General features: G+C 37.9%; 1 long non-coding RNA gene across 1 annotated transcript; it reads right to left on the bottom strand.

Annotated features, from left to right (window-relative positions):
- Window positions 1-1,218: 1,218 nt before the first annotated feature.
- On the bottom strand, window positions 1,219-13,971 carry LOC124626257 (uncharacterized). Its single transcript, XR_006980986.2, has 2 exons — window positions 13,706-13,971; window positions 1,219-2,291 (listed from the first exon to the last, which is right to left on the bottom strand). It is a non-coding gene; the product is annotated as an uncharacterized LOC124626257 (long non-coding RNA).
- Window positions 13,972-18,392: the final 4,421 nt, after the last annotated feature.

The raw sequence follows: 18,392 nt of genomic DNA, 5'->3' as shown, positions 1-18,392 counted from the left end.
TAAAACATGAGGTAAGAGAACACTGGATGGGGAGGCAAAAGCTCCCAGAACATAGAAACACAATAATACAGTAGTGTTGAATGCTGTCATAGACCTAGGGCCAGTAGCAGAGGACTGGAGGAGTTATCTGCACATTTACTATGTGTTAAGCTTCACAATATGTATTCAACTTCACACAACTTTGCTCAAAACACTGAATCTTGTGTTTCACAAATTGTGAATCACAAATATAACAACATGACTACCAGTATCAAAGACAAAAAAAGATGTTCCTAGCTTGACTATCCAAATAACAGCACAACGCATGTGGCATACTGTCTCGCAGTATGCTCTGCACGTCTGTGTCAGTTTGGCATCCTTTAGAAATCCTAGAACTCACACACGGCCCAGGGTTGAATTTTGTGAGCAATGGGCCAACAAGTGGCCTCCCTTATAGTAATGACCAAAAGCGCTTGCTTTCAAAATGACTGAAAGCAAAAGCATTATGACAGCAGTCAAGATACAGCAGATTCATACGATGACCTTGTTAAGCACTGTCATGCAGCCCCCTCAAAAAGTTCTGGAACAGCAAGGCCAATTCTTTTGGGTTTGAGATCGTGAGATGAATATGACAATAGATCAGAATTTCAGCTTTCATTTCCTCATTTTTTTTTATATCTAGATATGTTAAACAGCTAGAACATGGCACCTTTTGTTTGAACCCACCCAATGTTCAAGTGATCAAAAATACTGGAACATGTGACTGACAGGTGTTTCTTGCTGCTCAGGTGTACCCTGTTATATTGATTGTTTAAACAATTATTAGCTCTGAACATCTACTCTCGGTTTGAGCTCTGGGTTTCACCTGTGAAGACTGTGTTTGTTGTTAAAAAGGATAAACCAACATGAAGATCAGAGATCTGTCTATGGGAGAAAAGCAAGGTGAAAAAGGGGGAAATCAGTCAGAGCCATTGCACACGCATTGGGCATAGCCAATACAACAATTTGGAACACTGAAGTGCCAGATGACCACTGTGCTGCATGTAGCAGTTTTGCAGCTCATAAAGTTGCAGTAAGCTGTGTGCCGATATTGCCCAGAGAGCAATTACATGTTTAATTACATAACTTATTAATAATTCTCAAGTGGCTGCAGCCTTTCACATCATATACTTATACCTCTGTGGATTCTCCTTGACGTCAACATTCAAAATCAGATCATGGCTCTCAAGGCACGTCATGTGTACTTTAAAAGCAATTTAATGAAACTTCTTAAAAGCCCATTTAGACAATGTTGACTTTAATAACTCCTAGCAGTAGCTTTTTTTCTTATCAAAGTTGTACCTCATGTGTAAAGTTGTGAGTCATGTTTACTGCGGTTTGAGGTTTATGAAGTACTGTGATGCAAAAGAACATTTTTGTTTGTTTGTTTGTTTGTTTGTTTTTTCAATGACATGCCAAGCAGTATCATGTTGCAGGGCATGGGTACATGAATAAGGTGTGGTACTTGCCTACCCCTGGATAGGGTAGACCAGTTTGTAGTGCCTTAACCAAAAACTGAGGGAAAAAAGGAAAATAGAAAGTAGTTATGTGCCTGAAATTGAAAACTTCTCGATTAGGGTAGATTAAAAAACAGTCATCTGAACAGCTGTACAGGCAAAATAAGATGTGTAGCAATCTGAATGTAATTATTTACTATAGCAACTGATTAGAAAATATGTTTTTTAAACATTTTTTAGTTGATTTTTATCGTCTCTGTCATTTTGGCCAGATGCATTGGGGAGTATTCCAACGTTCCATTTCATCATGTACGTGTTTCTTGGTGTTCTGCTTTGTTCTTTATGTGGTTTTCTCAACTTGAATAACAGAAACATTGGATGAAATACGATTTAAATGAAATAGAAAATACAAAAGAAACCAAACACAGCTTGCTAAGAGTGCAACTGACAATCCCGGAATAGCCTTGGGCGATGTGCTGTTCGTGAATGAGTCAACTCTCTGAAACGACTCTTTTAGATGAAGGTTGAGTGCCTGAATGGCACATAGGAGTCATTTGGAACCAAACTCAGCATGCTACGATTGTAAATGGCAATCCCAGTGCAGACTCGGGTAAAAACACTTTTGTTTTTCCTCGGGGAAAACATCTTAAGGGAGCATCCAACTCTTTTCTGGAGAATCATGGCCTCAGACTTGTTGATTTTCACACTCAGCGATGAGATGTTTCAGAGCATGTCAGAGGATTGTATGCTGCCAAGAGAACACCATCTCCAGAATAACAGGGGTGTTACCCTTCTCCTTGGCTGCATCTTGATATCCTGTACATGAAAATCACAAACATTAGTGAAGACATGACACAACCTTGACAGACTCTGACACCCACCTTATATTGTTATGAATTAACAGCGGGAATGTGGACACAACTCAAACACAGACTGAATTGTACAAAGTAATGGCCCAGACATTAGAGATACTGTAGACCCCGTACTCCTGCAGTACCTCCAACAACAAATGTTAAAGGCACACAATCACAGATCATAGATTCTTACAGATATAACAAATCCACAAAACACATGTAGACTGAACTGGCATATTTCGATGACCCATCACAAAGCTGTGTAAAGAGTAAAGAGCTAGTCCTCTGTTCCACAGCTTGGGATTGCACAACCTGCATGTTCCATCCTGAATCCTAAATTTAACTCCTTAAGTACATAACCTGGACACAGTCTTTTCCTGGGACGTCGAGGCATGACCAAAGATATTTCCCCAGATCCTTTTGCAACAGTGAAGAGGGGTTTTTACCACACAGCCCCAACTGTGATGACCCCATTCATCATTCCAAATCAGCACTGGACTAGTGAGACGGTTCCTGAGAAAGATGGCAGTGGCTATACGACAGTGGAATTTATTGCCATTTCCTTCACTTCTTGACTGTGTTGGAAGGTCTTACTGTAGCATACATGCACTTGCACACAATAAGATATGAAGATGATTCTCACTGTCACTGGGACTTATCCACAGTTCACCAAACCCCTAAAAAGCTAATTCACCCCTCTTAGGTAATGGATAACACTTGCTCATTCTTTATTTAATGGATTTAAAGCTCAGTTTTGGGGGGTGAGAGTAAGCTGATTTAGGCGTCTGTTCACCTTGTGTGTGTATTTTATCTACAGATCTCTGTCTTTTCATTTTCTACTGTTTTAAGTAGTGTGCTGATGTTCATCAGCAAGAGACTAACAGTGCCTGTTTGCTGTTTCTCTGTACTTTAACTCAGTTATATCAGGCAAGTTGAATTTTATTCTACCCCCTGTCCTGCAGATTTTAGTTTTTTTGCTGCTCCTCACACCTGATTCGACATATCAGCTAATTAACAACACTTTCTGAGTTGAAGTGGGTGTGTTAGAGCAGAGAAAGGGCAAGACAGTTTAAGAAACCTGTGGCTCAGTATCAGCATCTGCTCTAATAGCATGTTAAAGGACTCATATGATGCTTTTTAAACAGTTTTAAAAGTTCATAAGTTTGTTTATTGGGTTTAATAGAATAGGTTAACATGCTGTAATGTTCAAAAAACACATTAATGTTCACATACTGTGCATTATTGCTGTTCCTCTATTCCCAGGCTGTCTGAAACGCTCCGATTCAATTCCGGTTTTCCAAAAAGCCCAGAGTGCTCAGATTGGCCAGTTGACCCATTGTGTTGTGATTGGCCAAAAACCTCAAGCGTGTATCAGAAATGTAACGACCCTTACCATAATGGCAAGCTTCAGCTAACAAGACTTCTAAAGCAGTTCTAAGCTTCTAATCAACACAGTTAATAATGTAGTCGGTTTTACCGTATCAGTTCGAGCTCGAGTCAGATTCAGAAAATGCGGATGATGAAGCAGATCAATCAGAACCAACTTTGCAAGCACGACTTGAGCGGGACATTTCACAGTGGAAAGTTTTGATTTTGTAACCCTCTTACCATTCAGATACGATGTTATAACGGTTTAATTTGTCTTCTTCACTTAACAACTTCATGTCCTGAACTTTATGCACTTGATCACTTGTGAAGATTGTAAGAACAACAAACATTATGCGTTACTCTGCACGTTTATAGGTAAAAATTCCCACAGCTGAATATCAAAACTACTTAACTTTAGCTAGCACTTTGGTCTACAACAGAGCCCTGGGCCACAACACAAAACTCCACATTTGAACAGACAATAGCAAATACATCATAAAATAATTAAATATATTTACAGGTTCTGATTCAGAAGTGCAAGATTGTCTGAGCAAATCACAGAGTAGCCTTCATGTATAGCCTGTGATGTACTCTCCCAGGTTCAGGAAGCTGTCCTCTGTAAACTGCGCTGTGCACAAGCAAACTTTTGGGTTGTACTGCTCAGAAACAGCGTTATAAATAAATTTTAACCACAGATTCCTAATAATGTCTCTTTCGGAAGGCCAAACAAAGGGGTTTTGCTTTCACATTCAAACACACAGCGTCTTTACGACATGGCATCAACACAATTCACTGAAGCCTCGCCTTCTTTCTTTGCACCTGCCTTTGGGCGGGATTATGCTAATATTTCAAATAGTGACATAGGCGTTTGCGAAAGTAATATCTGGACTTCGATCGAGGCCTTTTGGGCAGGTCTGGTACAGTGTTCTCTGTTAGATAGAATAAATCCCTTTGTGGCAGACTATGACTTTGTAACTTTGCAGATCTTATACATACACAAACAGATATATTACACACTAAAGGAAAAGGAAAACATTAAAACGCACCATATGACCCCTTTAATACTCTTAGCAATGGAGACATTCCTATTGAGGCAACTTACCATTTTTTGGTGTGAAAAATGTGTTTTGGGGTGCAGCTCTGTGAATTCTCATTGAATGTATACTGTAACACTTGACATATGAGATTAAAAAGAAAAAATGCACAAAATGTTCTTCGACAAGCAGCTTGTGCATTTTTTTTTTTCCAGTGAGGATGCAATTCCAAAACCTTACATCCTGCAGCTTTAATTAAGACATGGTGATGATACACAGTAATTAACCTTGTTCCCCTTTGATATAACTTATTAGCTATATTCATGATTATTAATTGCAAAATCATGGCTGCCAAGGATTCGATTAGCTCGCTCTAACCTGTCGAGTGGCAATCCCTTTGGTTAATTAACTGTGTACAATAAACGCTATGCTTAACTAAATATGATTCTAATATGGAGACACAAAGGTTGAAAAGCTGGTTAGCTTTAAATAACACAAATGTCAATCCTGTAGAAAAATCTCTGCAATCATTTTCTGTTTATATTATTTTGCAAAAGAAAAAAAAAATGACAGCTTTTAAACCTGTCACAATAATTGTTTCTTGTTCTGAAAGTATGGTACCTGGTACAGTGATCTCATGAAGTTATGAAATAGTGATTAAATCAAGTTAAAATGAAGTATACTTTCTTAATTAAATACATGCCATGGACATTATTTATCCAGATGTTACAATACTACTATACTGTAGATGTGTGTTCACTATTTTTCATGCAGTTTTTTCTCATAATAATGCAATTTTACAAACTGTTTTACATACTGTAGACCTGCAATTTCATGTTTTTAGATCAGACACTTGTGTGTTCTAATCTCAGTGTTAAAGGATAGTGTTTACCAAAAAAAATGATCAAATTGGCTGTTGATTGGACGTCACTGGGGCTGGCAAAATAACTTTGCAGAGAACATGCGATAATGACTGCTTTGAAACATGACACGCTTATGTGGAAGCATTTTATTTTTAAACAACGGCAGAGAAGGGAGAGACGATACTTTACCTTTTTTTCTGAAATTGAATTATATCCCGACTAAACACGTATTTTAATCAGCTCACCCAAATCATTATACATACGCAGATTCTCTCCAAGACGTTTCTAAAAGCATTATTTTAAGGTTTATTTGCTTTCTATGTAAGTACAGTAGAACTTTAAAAAAAAATAAATAAATAAAAAAGGCACATATTATACACAAAATATACAGTATGTTCAAACACATTATAATAGGTTTTGTATCACAATACATATACAACACAACTTGTATTCAGGCTGCAATAAATCTGATCTTAAATCTGATAAGCTCCACTATTCATAACCCATATGCACTGCCACTTAACATCTATTCATTTTCCTTATTTTTTCTTTCTTTTTCACATATTCATTCTATACAATACTGTACATCCATTTTATCACAGTTTACATTGTTGACAATGTTTGCACCGCACTGCCAGTTTAATCCCACTCACGTCTGCTGCTTATATCTACAATGTTTAACAACCCACTCCACTGCCACCTTGCACTCTTCCATTATATTCTTATTTGATATTTTTCTTATTTCATTTTTAATGTTAAATTACTTTTATATAATTTCTAACTCTCTGTGCTGCTGTAATGTGTGGATTTTCCTCTGGGATGAATATCTGTCTATCTATCTATCTACTGTTTTTTTTCTGTATTAGTGGTGTGTTGTAGCAGCAGCAATACAGTAAACAAAAATGCAGTATAAAAAGCTGGCTGGTAAAATATTTCAAAGAGGTAGGTAGCATTATCGAATGTGACAGCACAGCTTGTCAGTATATAAGAGGAGCTGAATATTAAAATTCAGTTTACAATAGCCACAGACTGAATCATATCATTAAAAATGTGCCAAAAGTGATTTTCTCAAATCTAGACAAATACTTTGGACAACCTCAGACATCATCAGTTTTATCATATTTATCTGTTTAAGTATCTCTTCTTGGTTATATAACCTTCTGAAACCTACTGAGAAGCCAACAACTGCAACAAATGCTGCTGCATCAAACAGCTCATCACTGAAATGCGACATGGCTGGCTCCTCATTTATGCCAAAAAGCCCCAAAGTCTGGCAGGTCTTATGAAAACGAGATAGATCAAAACAGTGCCAAATGTCTTTAAATGGTAACTGTGAAGTTTGGTAATACATCAAAGTTAATGAAGCATGGGATATTTTTGACTACATAAGTAATGCCAGTGCACCAGTCACAAGAGATGTCGTCCTCTCATCATTACCATTCCAGGAGAAACACCCCACAGCCTGACAACACAGCAGGAACTGTTTCCATACATAAGTAGCATAAGCACCCACAATCCTCAGGGCCTGCATCTGTATAAGTAGCTAGATCAAGACATGACATGCTATACTTTTGAAATCGCACTTTTCCACTGAAACCCCTGCTCTGCTTGTATTCATCCATACAACCGGTAGCACAAATCTGGAAAATCACTCTACAGGAGATCTACTTAAGCTTCCCCATAACATATAGAATTTGTTTTGGTCCTAACAGAAGTGCTGTATTGGAGGTGGCTTCTTGCACTACTTCTCACTAAGTTTAATTAAGCTACCTACATTCCCTTGTACTAAAAGTAAAACGTAGCAACTGGTAACCCAGGTCAACTTCTGCAACTATACCAAAGCGCAACCACACTGAAAGATATAAAGTGGGTATAGTTTGTATACATTCTCCTGTAGTTTCTACACTAAATATTTCTGCTCTGTAAATATTAACCAGAATGAGGTGTTTTGGTTTCGGCCCTACCAGTGATAAATTATTTGGCCAAAAATATGTAACACCTGACCATCATGCTCATATGGGCTCGTTGAACATCCCATTCAAAAACCATGTGCATTAATATATAGTTAGATAGTTAACCCCTCCTCCCTGCTTCCTGTTATAATAAGCTCCACTCTTCTGGGAAGGCTTTCCACTAGATTTTGGAGCATGGCTGTGGGGATTTGTGTTCATTCAGCTACAAGAGCATTAGTGATGTTAGGTGAGGAGGTCTGGGGTGCAGTCGGTGTTCCAGTACATCCCAAACATGTTCAGTGGGGTTGAGGTCAGGGCTCTGTGCAGGACACTCGAGTTCTCCCAGTCCAACCTTCTTAAAATCTCTCATTATCCATGTCTCGAATTGTGCACAGGACCATTGTCATGCTCGAACACGTTTGCTCTAGTGAGGAGAAATTGTAATGCTACTGCATACAAAGACACAATTGTGTGTGTGTGTCCAGCTTTGTGGCAACAGTTTGAGGATGGCAGTTTGTGTGTGATGGTCAGTTGTCCACAAACATTTGCCCATATGGTGTAGCTGAAAAAGTGTGAACAGTTATAATACTGTTCTAATGCATGACACGGACATAAGGCATGACTGCCCTCTGTTTGCACTCTGAATGTTTCTATTGAGTCTGTTTCAAATCTAATTATATTTCTGTGTCACAAAAAAAAAAAGAACAATTCCTGTAAACAATAGACCTTTCTATAGTACCCCAAACCTTTAGGTTCTTTTGTCCACTTTAATGGAATACTACACCAAACACAGTTATACAGAACAACGTGCAGATAAATTCAACACGAATTAATGCAAAAACCTGTTATTTATAACAACAAGATCCATTTTAATCAAGCTGATAAACATACACAAACTAGACTACATAATTAATTTTCTAAAGGCAACACCAATTAATGACTCTCTTTTTTTCCATGAGCTACTATGAATATAGTAAATAAAATATTAGATAAAGTGAATTTCAAAGTTGCAAGTGATTCAGCAGAAGGAGAGAATGAGACTTTGGGAGAGCACAGGGAGTCCGAAAACAGAAAAGTAGCAATCATGAACTGAGTGATTTACATCCCAGGGTTCTGTATCTATCAAGCATTCTAGCACATGATTGCCATTGTGCTTATGCATTATGTGTTTCGATAATCCGCTGCGCAGCCTGCAGGGAAGGAAGAAGCAGCACAAATTAGACGATTAAGAAAACCTCCATGCTGCCTTCTGAAGTGTGCCTCATCTTTCGGTGGAATACATCCATCTTGGATGACATACTCCATCGGATTTTGCATTTAAACCACATCATATCAGTACAAGGCTTGTGTCCACTCTGGCTAACAGAAAGTGTGACGTTTGTACAATACAAAACAGCCGATTCTGTTCACCACACTATTAAATGCCTACGGGCCTTCTCTGTCATATGACACATGCTTTTAGATACTGTATGTTGGTGTTTAGAGTTTCATCCTCCTCCATTCTTTATGGTTTCTCCATACAGTTGGCAGAATGTATTACTGGGTCTATGGGCAGAGATTCTTAATGTGTCTGAGTGCATGATGTGGGTGTCAGGGATAGTCTCGGGCTGCTGGACGATGAGTGGGAGGCCACAGGCAGAGCAAAACATTCCTCAAGCTCTCAGTGATTTACTGCTGTTCTCAAATACATTAAGCACCTCAGTCACGATTAATAGTCGACAATGCAAGCACTACATAGATTCATACCACTCCAAAACTGTTCCGGATTTTTTTTTTTTTTTTTGGTCCACACTCCACAACAAAATGAATTGTGTGTTGGGAGAGAAATGTGAATGATTTCCTGTATGATGGTGAGAGCTTTACTACAGTGAAAAACCTGAGGCATAACACATCCTCATCATTAATCTGCTTTAGGGTCTTTGTATGCAGTCTAAACACGCTCCCTGCCCTAATTAAGAGCTGAGAGTTAGAAGCCCTCTATAGAAGCAGGTTCCCTGAATGAAGGTGCACTATGTTATATGTACAAAAGCAGCATTAAAAAAAGGATCTTGGACAAAACACAGCTCCTTTAATGCCACACTCTGCCTAACTGTAACCTTATCATCAGTCCTAAGAGGTGCTAAGAGGACTGAGTTCTCTGTGCTTTTCAAAATAGTGTCCAGCCCATACAACAAAACAGAGAGAACGCTTTTACAAAGGTATTTACATTCACAGAGCCCATTTTGAGCATCTTGTTCCAGCAGGCAGACTTTGTATTCTGCTCCGGCTCCATCTCACAGACGTGACCACACACACTGTACTTGTTAATGCATTAGTCTGCCAACGACAATAACATGTAAGGCGTGAAAGCTGCATCGAGCCAATACCCAGAGTGTTCATGTGCACAAGCTGTCTCTTAGCGCTAGGAATGGGAATTGTAAATGCTCCACGAATAACAATTTTGAATCCAACTTTCCTTTTCAACATTTGGTAACTGCATCATTTTTTTTTTCTCTTACTAACACACAGACTAAATATATATATATATATATATATATATATATATATATATATATATATATATATATATATATATATATATGCACTGAGAGTCACTCGGCGTCTACTTTATTAGGAACACCTGTATACCCACACATTCTTGCAGTCATCTAATCAGCCATGTGGCAGCAGCCCAATGCATAAAATGATGGAGATACATGTCAAGAGTTCAGTTAATGTTCACATCAAACATCAGATTGAAGAAAATGTGTGATCTCTGGGACTTTAACCGTGGCATGGATGTTGGTGCCAGACGGGCTGGTTTGAGTATTTCAGAAACTGCTGATCTCCTGGGATTTTCACACACAACACTCTCTCTAGAGTTTACACAGAATGGTGTGAAAAGCAAAAAACATCCCGTGAGCGGAGGGTCTGAACACCTTACTGATCAGAGAGATCAGAGGAGAATGACTAGACTGGTTTGAGCTGACAGGAAGTCTATTGTAACTCCAATACACACTCTTTGTACAAAGGGTGAGCAGAAAATCATCTCAGCATGGACAAAACATCAAACCTTGAGGTGGTTGAGCTACAACAGTAGAAGACCACATCAGGATCCACTCCTGTCAGTGAAGAACAGGAATCTGACACTATCATGAGCACAGACTCACCCAAACTGGACCATTGAAGACTGGAAAACACCAGGTGATTTTTTTTTCCTAATCTTCACCTGTCCAGTTTGGGTGAGTCTGTGCCCATGATAGTCTCAGATTCCTGTTCTTGGCTGATAGGAGAGGAACCTGATGTGGTCTTCTAATGTTGTAGCTCATCCATCTCAGGGTTCCAAGTTCTGTGCATGCTGAGATGCTTTTCATCTCAGCTCGGTTGTACAGAGTGATTATATGAGTTCCTTCCTGTCAGCTCGAACCAATCTGGCCATTTTCCTCTGACCTCTCTCATCAACAAGGCGTTTCCACACACATAACTATCACTCACTAAGTGTTTTTTGTTTTTTACACCATTCTGTGTAAACTCTAGAGACGGCTGTGTGTGAAAATCAGGAGATCAGCCGTTTCTGAAATACTCAAACCAGCCCTTTTGGTACTAACATCTGTGCCCCGATCAAAGTCACAGTTTTCACATTTTTTTATTCTTTCTGATATTTGATATTAACATTAACCAGTATCTGCATGATCATATGCACTGTGTTCCTACGACCCTACTGGCTGATTAGATAACTGCATGAACCTGCAGGTGTACAGGTGTTCATAATAAATGGAAGGTGAATGTACAGTACGCTGCAAGAATCATGCATACAGTACTGTATGTCCCTATTGTTTTTTATTTGCATGCTTGGTCAGGAGGCTTGGACTGGCCATACAGACTTTTCCAAAAAAAATAAATGCCAGAAGAGTCCATTTATGGCTGTCCTTAGCTGGCCTTCATGCTGCCAGAAGGATGATATCAGTGTGAAAACAGCCTATTAATGTTTACTGATAAAAATTTAATGATTACCTGTGAACATTAATTGTAGCCTTAATTATATTGGATGCTCTTAAATGGGGAGCAACTTCTCCCATATCTTCATCTTACCAATGTCAAGATGAAGTGTTCCTAACGGAAAAAGTATGTACACCTAGCTACTTCATGCATGTTATTAATTTTCTGTACACTCTGCAAGGATTGCAATCATGTGAATTTGATTTGCTGTTGATTTTTATCTGGCATGGTACTGTAGGTGTTAATCTACAAAAGACTTAAAACCAAATAGATAAGCTGGGCGTTTTTAATGCACAAAGCAAATGCATAATGTATTATGTGCCGTATGTTTTGTATATGAACTGGCATTAAGATCTCCTTTTCCAAGAGGAGCTGCATTATTTTGTTCTCTTCTTTTTAACACATAAACTAAACACATGCAGTGAAATAAACTGTAGAAATCACACATAAACTATATCCCTATTGTTTTTATTTTGTTATACCAGACCAAGAGGCCTGGAAGGTTTACTGTATTGATATGCGTTTGTGAATTGTTTTTGTGAACAGTGAGCTGGTTTAGTCATTCTTATAGGTATTCCTTATTTATGACTATGCATTAAAAAAAGCACACAAAAAAAAACTGCATGGTTTTAATACTGCTTGAGTAAAAATGTTCCAATGTTATTGATACTTTGTAAATATTATATATTGGGCAATGGAAGTAATGATTTTAAAGTTTAATACAGTTTTTTTTTTTAATTAATTACTTCATGCATTAATTTCTTGGGGCTATTCTGTCATTAGACATGGTAAAGTTTCTATATGATGCTTATATCAAGCATCATAAATTACTAAATTTTCTGGAACAATCTGGAATTTGACCTACTGTAGCACATACCTTACCTTGAACTACTTGTCTATGATGTTTTATTAGTACCCATAATTCTGAAACTGCATCCAGCTACCCTCAATTACCAGCTACAGAAAGCTAGCAGCTAGACAGCTAATATTAGCATAGCACTAGAGGTTAGTTACAAAATCCTAGCAGCTTGATATGTTAGCTGTTAGCTATGAGCTGGATAGAAAATGTTTGTGACTAGCAGTAAACTAGAGGTGAGCTTCAGAAAGCTACAGTAAATAGCTTTCAGCAATGATCTAGTAGCCAGGTGCAATAGACCCACAGCTAGAAAGCTTATGTTAGCTACTAGCATTGAGCTAGCTACCGTTGATGGGTATATCCTTCACTATAGGTATTATTTTAAAAAATATTTGTTAAATTGATCAGTTCACAAGGGATTTCAAGTACAGCATGTTGCCAGTAATAGATCTGAATCACGTATTAACCAGTACTCAGGGTTTTGATGTCAGAATCTTATCAAAAATGGAATAATTGATACGTGGGTGGACAGTGGGTCATGTTAAGGATATCAATAGATATGACTCATCTGTCACAGCCAGTTATATAAGTAGTTGAAGATATGCAACATATACAAATTATTCTGTGTTGACCCAAACATCATTCATATCCCTTTTATTTATGTTGTTTGCATCTTAAAGTAAAGTGTAATTAAAAGTAACTAAAGCTCATAGTTTCATATTGATAATTGTTACTTACTTTTTCGGCTATGGAAAATGAGACAATAAATATTTCACAGGGGAAAAAATTCATTTAAGAGAAAAAAATAGAAAGCTGTCTTTAATGATTATATTGTGGCTGTTGTGGTTATTTTTGGAATAATGATTATGGAGAGTATTAATTATGGAGAGACTTCTGATGCAAGCTGCCATGTACTGCAACATATCTTATGCTGTTAGGAAGATATTAATCACGTTTAGATAGACTTACAGCACTGTGCAAAAGTCTTGGGCACCTTATTATTAGTATTTAATTTTTTTTTTTAGTACAAACTTTTTTATTTTATGACTTCTACATTATCGAGTCAGTACAAAAAACATTTTACAAAATGTCACTATTAATACATGAGATCCTAAGTCTCTTCTGTCTTCTAATGTCCTTCTAATGAGGTTTGTTTTTTAAATCCAAACAATTAAGTAAATAGTAACTCTTTCTCACATTATGGTCCAGAGGCTAATTCCATATTATAAATGTTTGGAGATTTGAAATAGGCCCTTCGTTTTTTGTGTGTGTATCTGACCAGTTACAAACTTACAAAGACTTACAAACAACAGAAAAGAGTTCACCTTATTGTCTGGAGATCGCGAGTTCGAATCCCGACGATGCCACAGCCATCCATGGCCGGGAATCCAAGAGAGAGCAAAATTGGCCGTGGACTCAGGGTGCTCTCTGTCCCTGTTCAATCACAGTGAGGCTAGTCAATCATGGGCAGCTGGGAACTTATGCATGCAGAAGTGGCTGGATAGTACTTTCCTTCACCCCTGACGTTGCAAAAAGATGAAGTCAGCTTGCTTCATGTGCCTCAAAGGAAGCATGTGTTAGCCTTTGCCATCCCTGGTTCATAGCTATCATGTGATGGGGAGAGCTGGCTGGTGGGTAGAAAGACTAAATTAGGGGAAACTAAAATAAATAAATAAATATGATACAGGGCATGTTGACAGACTTTTTTCCATTCATCACTGAAGGACAAATATCAGCAGGTAAAAGACAATCCTAAGCTACTGAATCAGGACATAATGCAGTTTTATGAGTAATGGAAACATCCGAAAGCTTTGCAAATGGAGCATAACAGCTCTATCAGCAATGACAATGATGGTGTCATTGTCTCAGTGGCGTCGTTGTACTATCTGATTCCAGCTATAGTCTCAGGTCAAAACACTGTGCTGACTGCAGAAAGCAAGACATAAATGAGGACTCAAGGAGCACCTAAACTCAAGAATATGACTGTCTCAGCCTTAAAGCTGACTTTTAACCTTAATCTAATCAGACCAACAGAGGCATATTGCATTAGGGAGTCAGGAGTGAACCTCTCAGGGCATTTTATGTGTAGCTCAAATGGATTCTCACCGAGATGTCAACCTCCTCAAATATTTACATTAGTGTTTACAGTGTTTTATAGCAGACATACACTATATGGCCAAATCACCTGACCAAACACGCCCATATCTGATGAATATCCCATTCGAGATTTAGTCCCTGCTTTGCTCGTATAATAATCTCCACTCCTCAGGGAATGGTTTCCACTAGATTTTTGGCACGTGTCTCTGGGGACTTGTGTTCATTCAGTTACAAGAGCATTAGTGAGATCAGGTACTGATGTTAGGTGAGGAGGTCTGAGGTTCAGTCAGTGTTCCAGTTCATCCCGAAGGTGTTCAGTGGGGTTGAGGTCAGGGCTCTGTGCAGGACACTCGAATTCTTCTACCTTCTTCCATCCTTAACACATCATGCCTTCATGAAGCTCGCTTTGTAAACAGGGGCATTGTGATGTTGGAACTCAGACACAGTCTCAGTGTTTACATCTAGGCTAAAACATATTTGTTTAGTCAAGCCTTTTGTTAATAAGTTTTTCCTCATATGATCTGGACAGTTCATGGGCATGGAGTGTTGTGGTGAACTGGGATGTTTGAATGCTGTTGCTAACACCACCACCCCCCACCCCCCACGCATTCAATCAGGTTTGTCGACGGTGGAGTGGCCGGCCGCTTTATGACCTGGGGTGCTTTCATGTTTGCGTTACCTACTGACTCTCCCTTTTGGTTATGCTTTCATAGCTAGTCTTGCCGGGGTCCCTACTGGCACTCTGCACACAATGTACATCATGGTAAACCATTACAGGACAAGAGCATACCTAATAATCTGTGTTATATCTCTCTTCCCTCTCCCTCTTTCTTCCCCCTCCCTCCCTCCCTCCCTCTCTCTCGCTCTCTCTCTCTCTCTATTGAGCTACAAGTGCTACTCCCAAGTTCCCAGTGATGATGATTCCTCCTGCTTTCCTGCCTGATCCATATTGATGCTCTATTTCTGTTTGGTGGTCTAATCACTGGCTGCTGCTAAGGATGCTGCTAAAGATCACCATGAGATTACTGTGGATGCTATTATTTGACACATCCTACAGTCCAAAATACCTTTATACAAAACTAGTTTAGATAATGTGCTTGATAGATACTTAGTTTTGATAAATGTCTGAAGGCTATAAGCAAACAGGGTCAATTTACACTTTGTACAACTGCCATCAAGCCATTTTAATACTTAAAATTTAGCACAAAAGCACAGTGTATGGACTAAATTAAATAATTTTTCAGTTGAGCTCTACCAAAATCAAATCTATGCATTTCTGCAGCCCAATATTAACATGCTTGCATATATTCAAGTCTGATACACACATGTCCACAACCAAGTGGTTAGCACTAGCTACATAACAGACATACAGTCTACAATTCAGTCTGGATGTTTTGAACAAGAAAGCTCCATCGTGTTTGTAAGGATTACTGCACCACAAATTCCGAATTTGAGTTTCATTCCTGGAGGACCTCTGTAGAAAATAAAGAAAGTTAGGAACTGTCAAACATGCAGACATTTCTGATCGCACTGGACAAGCATTTCACTTTTCCCGTTCTTCAACCCCAAAGTTTAAAATGATTTTCTCATGAAGGTTTATGATCCTGAGGTTTATGATCATTGTCCCCAGATGAACAATGTCAGGGATGGATCAGGATGTTTTACTTGTGGTCTTTTGCAAGAAAGTACATTAAGTATGCCAAATACTGTGTGGTCTAATGTAGTAGACTTAACAAAAAAACAGTTATATATGCAGTGGTAAATGAAATTATGTCATCCTTTTACTCGTATTTCCTCATTTGTAAGTCGCTTTGGATAAAAGCATCTGCTAAATTAGTAAATGTAAATGTTACGTATAAACCTATAAAATTCATTAGCATACATTCCATAAACCATCAACCAAAGACAAGAATCTAAATACAAAACAATCTACAGAGCAAAATGATTCACTACTTCAAAGATTCACATAAAATGGTGCATCTATTATAAATTTCCCATTATATGTGCAGTGTTGGTAGTTTAAAAGCATGCATTGAATTGTCCAAGCTGTTTGTTTATGCAGAAAGATGTGTCACAGGTAAATAAATAAATAAATAAAATAACTTGGTACAGAAGTATGAATGAAAAAGTAATATATATAGTCTATTATTTTCCATGAGCAGACCAGATTAACTTAATGTGCCAGCAACTCTATTTCCGAGAATGCACCACAAACTACAAACATGGCCGACAAGTACGACTCCCAATGGAACACACAGATGTGTCACCTTCTCCTGAGGACTAATCACACCACACTACTTAAGAGACTCTCTCTCTCTCACACACACACACACACACACACACACACACACAAACAATTTGAAGCAATACACACAGTTGAGGTTTTCCTCTGTTGTGTATCAAGCCTTGATCTAGTGTTTGTTAGCCTGATTTTTGACTTTGTATACTCCTTTGACCTTGGTTCTCTACCTTGCCTGTTTCATACTGTTTGCCTGATCATGTGACCTCTGCCTACTTTTGTTTATGTCTTTTGCCTTGACCTCTGGATATTATACTCTTTATTAAAGCTCTTAACTGCAATTGTATCCATCCTAACCCATAATTATATGACATAATTTGACACAGTTGTCATATTTTGCCATTATTCCCTCAGGGTTTGACTGCCTTTCACAGAGCACTTGCACCAAAGAGGCCAAAACTAAAATTGGAAACCTATGTTTAGATTAACACACCAGATGGCAATATCTTTGTGTTAATAAAAACATTTAAATGGACATTTCTGAATGTTGCCACCCAAAATGTGGCTATGTTTTTGTTTTGTTTTTTAACCTAGAATGATATTAGTTATATAGCTACATATCTAAGCCTATCAAATATTTTAGTGACATGGAAAGCTGGCACCAAATCTGACCAAGAGTAGAAAATTGGTGTGCATATAAGCATAAAATGAATAACGTTTATAGAGATTATAGGTGAATAAACCTTGGGGGATTTTCAAAATAGTGCGAAGTGTTCATGAGTTTCAAAATGTTTCAAAATGTGAAGTGTTATTTTAGACACAAATGAAACCACATTTCTGACAGTCAGAAATGCTGTAACCAAACATTTTTAAAAACCAAAAACATTAATGATCTTCAGAAAACCCCATTCATGGACACTTTTTCATCATCTACACTACTATGCATATGACCTTTACTGAAATTACTTTTCATTGAAATAGGTCATGATATTCAAGGGCAAAAACCAGACTGTATAATAACTTAAACTCTGTTTAGCACATTGCATACTCTGGGCTTTGACTTGGCATTTGTTCAGTTTTTGAACAAAGTTTTTTTGGCACCTCTTGAAAGAAATGCCACATACAGCAGAATGATGTTTTTAACCCTGACACAATTTTGATGTTTTATTTTTCATCTCGGTGGCAGAAACAAAAGGAAAACAACTACACCAGTAAGTGTACAAATTATTCTCACACACACACACACACACACTGCAGAATGTGATGTGATGGATAGGACAACTTCATCCTTGCCAGGAGTCTGGAAGTCATTTTTCAGTGGAACCCTCACATGGTTCAGGATATCAATAAGCAGCACAAAAGAGTCGTTTGAATACAGTGAAGGGAAATAAGTGCACAGACACTTTTATTTTTGTGATTAATATACTTCCAGTTCATACTGTACATCCACTTCAGGTTTACACACACTTAATGTCTTTTGACATTGCTCTCATAAGCATGAAAAAGTACGCATTCATAAGCTTGGAGATGTTTTAAGAAAATGAAATTGATGGAGAAAAAAATATTCGGACACTACATTAAAAAGATTTACATCTCTAAAGGTTACATAAAAAATAAATTAAGTTCTACATATAAATGATGTAGAAATGTTCTCATGTAAATTAAACCTAGTGTCA

This window comes from Ictalurus punctatus, chromosome 24 (assembly GCF_001660625.3).
Source record: "Ictalurus punctatus breed USDA103 chromosome 24, Coco_2.0, whole genome shotgun sequence".
Classification (NCBI taxonomy): Eukaryota; Metazoa; Chordata; class Actinopteri; order Siluriformes; family Ictaluridae; genus Ictalurus; species Ictalurus punctatus.
The sequence above is the reverse complement of the archived record's forward strand: the minus strand, read 5'-3'. Positions and strand labels throughout refer to the sequence as shown.